The following is a 4,287-nucleotide window of genomic DNA, read 5'->3' as shown; positions in this document are numbered from 1 at the left end:
GTAGCCCAGTCCACCGCAGACTGTAGCTAGCCCAGTCCCCCGCAGACTGTAGCTAGCCCAGTCCCCCGCAGACTGTAGCTAGCCCAGTCCCCCGCAGACTGTAGCTAGCCCAGTCCCCCGCAGACTGTAGCTAGCCCAGTCCCCCGCAGACTGTAGCTAGCCCAGTCCCCCGCAGACTGTAGCTAGCCCAGTCCCCCGCAGACTGTAGCTAGCCCAGTCCCCCGCAGACTGTAGCTAGCCCAGTCCCCCGCAGACTGTAGCTAGCCTAGTCCCCGCAGACTGTAGCTAGCCCAGTCCCCCGCAGACTGTAGCTAGCCTAGTCCCCCGCAGACTGTAGCTAGCCTAGTCCCCGCAGACTGTAGCTAGCCCAGTCCCCCGCAGACTGTAGCTAGCCCAGTCCCCCGCAGACTGTAGCTAGCCCAGTCCCCCGCAGACTGTAGCTAGCCTAGTCCCCCGCAGACTGTAGCTAGCCTAGTCCCCCGCAGACTGTAGCTAGCCTAGTCCCCCGCAGACTGTAGCTAGGCTAGTCCCCCGTAGACTGTAGCTAGCCTAGTCCACCGCAGACTGTAGCTAGCCTAGTCCCCCGCAGACTGTAGCTAGCCCAGTCCCCCGCAGACTGTAGCTAGCCCAGTCCCCCGCAGACTGTAGCTAGCCCAGTCCCCCGCAGACTGTAGCTAGCCTAGTCCCCCGCAGACTGTAGCTAGCCCAGTCCCCCGCAGACTGTAGCTAGCCTAGTCCCCCGCAGACTGTAGCTAGCCCAGTCCCCCGCAGACTGTAGCTAGCCTAGTCCCCCGCAGACTGTAGCTAGCCTAGTCCCCCGCAGACTGTAGCTAGCCTAGTCCCCCGCAGACTGTAGCTAGCCTAGTCCCCCGCAGACTGTAGCTAGCCTAGTCCCCCGCAGACTGTAGCTAGCCTAGTCCCCCGCAGACTGTAGCTAGCCTAGTCCCCCGCAGACTGTAGCTATCCCTCTAGCTGTGTGTAGCGTCTTTCAAATCCTTCATTAAACATAACTTTATTAAAAGGCCCAGTGCAGATCATTTATTTGAGTTTTTCCTGTGTTTTAAATATGTTCTGTTATAATCTCCACCCGGCACAGCCAGAAGAGGACTGGCCACCCCTCATAGCCTGGTTCCTCTCTAGGTTTCTTCCTAGGTTTTGGCCTTTCTAGGGAGTTTTTGCTTGCTGTTTGGGGTTTTAGGCTGGGTTTCTGTACAGCACTTTGAGATATCAGCTGGATGTAAGAAGGGCTATATAAATACATTTGATTTGATATATATTTCCACGCAGGTTGGAATAATACTGTGAAATCATTAAAATAATTAGAATGCCCTTGTAGTGTAAGAGCTGTTTGAAAAGACCACCTGAAATATCAGCCTGTTGGGTGGGAGGGAGTTTTGGCCTTCCATGGTGACATCACTATGCAGTAAATTAGTTAACAGACCAATAAGAAAGAGAGTTCCAAACCTCTGCCAGTAACAGTTAGTTTTCCCCTCCCAACTCAAACACTCCCACACAGCCCTTGCAAAATTCTTGCTTGTGAAATTGCTCTTTGCTAAGAAGCTATTAATACTTAATTGTTACCCAGAAATGATTTGACATTGAGATCAAAACAGCTGCATTGGACCTTCAAACCTAATAGATGAGATCAATATTCCATTGTAGGCATTTAAAAGGCTCAATGTAGGTTGTTAACCCCATAGAAATAGTATTATTAGAACAGGCATCCTCAACTGAGAGGCTAATTACCCAATCTAATAATTCTATTTGTATGGTTAAATCCAACCCTGTGTGTCTCATAGCTTCAGAATGTAGTGAAACTGAGGCTAACCATGTAGGGCAGCTGGCAGGGCGGAGCAACGAGCCCAGAGCAGAGCAAAGAAGAGCTCTGAACTCTTCACCTGAGCAGGGGGATATACAGGGGAAATGAAGCTCAGTATTTCACTGAGCATCATAACTTACACACATTGCGTCCCAAATTACACCCTATACCCTATATAGTGCACTACTTTCAACCTGAGCTCTATGGCACCCTGTGGGCCTGGTTAAAAGTTGGGCACTGTATAGGGAATAGGGTGCTATTTGAGACACAGCCACAGGCTCTATGCTGGCTTCTAAAGTCTAATAAAACATGGCGTGTCACTTTAGTTGATAATAAATAACAGCAGAGTCCATCTTCTGAAACCATCTGAAACCCTACCTCGTCAAAGAGAACCTTAAATAATCCCACAGCACCTTTCATGAACTTGACTGTTTCCCCTCCTCTTACTAGCTCTGACTCTGCTGATAGCTACTTTACTGAGGACAAATGTATTTACTAAGACTGAGATATGTGGATGGAAATGCCACCATTGTAATATTTGTCTGTTAAGCATATTCTTACCCTTCTACAGAGGAGGGAGTTAGGGGAGGAGAGGAGTGGAAGACATGGATGAAAGAGGGATGGAAGGAGGAGAGAAGAGGGAGAGAAATGTGGGACAGAAGAGAGCTTGAAGAGGAAGAGAAGAGAGAGGAGTGAGAAACTGGGGATGAGGAGAAGAGCGGAGGGAGTGAAGAGAAGAGAGGGAGAACCTGGGGAGGAGGAGAAGAGAGGGAGAAAAGAGAGGAGGGAGAGGAGAGAAGAGAGGAAGAACCTGGGGAGGAGGAGAAGAGAGGAGGGAGTGAAGAGAAGAGAGGGAGAACCTGGGGAGGAGGAGAAGAGAGGAGGGAGTGAAGAGAAGAGAAGGAGAACCTGGGGAGGAGGAGAAGAGAGGAGGGAGTGAAGAGAAGAGAAGGAGAACCTGGGGAGGAGGAGAAGAGAGGAGGGAGTGAAGAGAAGAGGAGAACCTGGGGAGGAGGAGAAGAGCGGAGGGAGTGAAGAGAAGAGAGGGAGAACCTGGGGAGGAGGAGAAGAGAGGAGGGAGTGAAGAGAAGAGAAGGAGAACCTGGGGAGGAGGAGAAGAGAGGAGGGAGTGAAGAGAAGAGAAGGAGAACCTGGGGAGGAGGAGAAGAAAGCTGGGGAGGGAGAGAGAAGAAGAAAGAAGAGATGTGGGAGCGAGGACAGGAAAGGAGAGAGTTGGGAGGAGGGAAAGAAAGATGAGAGAAAGAGATTGAGTGTGAGGCGTGTGTGAGTGGGAGGAAGGGAGAGTGACGGGATGATTAGACCAAGCCGAGGAGGGGAATGAGTGTGTGTGGGGGTGGGGGTGGGGGGACCACAGTCTCCTTTGGCACAGGGAATACACACACAAACGTCTCACACACTATATAGTCACACACACCAGTCAAAGTCACATTCTATGATTTATCATATGTTTATGTAAAGCTGAGGACTATAGTTTACATGATGATATAATGTTAATGTAATGAAACCTGTACGGAATCAACCTGTGGAATATCTGATGTTCTGATAATAAAATGGCATGAGAACATTATCTCTAAAAGCAGTTTAAGTACACGCTTCAACCATAATGAGAGAGAGACAGAGACAGAGAGACAGAGAGACAGAGGAGAGAAAGGGAGAGAGAGAGAGGAGAGAGAGAGAGGAGAGAGAGAGAGACAGAGAGAGGAGAGAAAGAGAGCGAGAGAGAGGAGAGAAAGAGAGCGAGAGAGAGGAGAGAGAAAAGATGACAGTAAAAGCTGCCTTGTCTCAGATGTGGAGGTGGAACCATTTACAGTCAGTCTCATAATGAACCCAACGGCTTTAACAGACTAACAGCCACTAAACACACAGAGAAAAATACAGATCACCCCCAGGGAGTCGACGTACCACAGCGCAACACACACATACACACCTGGACACACACCAGCCACAGACACGCCAGAGAGAGTAAAGAACAAACATGCTGGTACAGGCCCTGTTGATGCTCTACTCCCCTGTAGCAGTGGAACAGGAAACCCCTAGCATGAGGTGCCTCACCTCTGACTGTGGCTGTCTCCTTAGAGAGAGAGATACAACTACAGGGGGAAGTGGGCGTGGTCTACATAGAGACAGAGATACAACTGCAGGGGGAAGTGGGTGTGGTCTACCTAGAGAGAGATATACAACTACAGGAGGAAGTGGGCGTGGTCTACCTAGAGAGAGAGATACAACTACAGGGGGAAGTGGGCGTGGTCTACCTAGAGAGAGAGATACAACTACAGGGGGAAGTGGGCGTGGTCTACCTAGAGAGAGATACAACTACAGGGGAAAGTGGGTGTGGTCTCCCTAGAGAGAGAGATACAACTACAGGGGAAAGTGGGTGTGGTCTCCCTAGAGAGAGAGCTACAACTACAGGGGGAAGTGGGCGTGATCTACCTAGAGAGAGAGAGATA

The sequence above is a fragment of the Salvelinus fontinalis genome, chromosome 2 (genome assembly GCF_029448725.1).
Source record: "Salvelinus fontinalis isolate EN_2023a chromosome 2, ASM2944872v1, whole genome shotgun sequence".
Classification (NCBI taxonomy): Eukaryota; Metazoa; Chordata; class Actinopteri; order Salmoniformes; family Salmonidae; genus Salvelinus; species Salvelinus fontinalis.
This window is presented reverse-complemented; position numbering follows the sequence as displayed.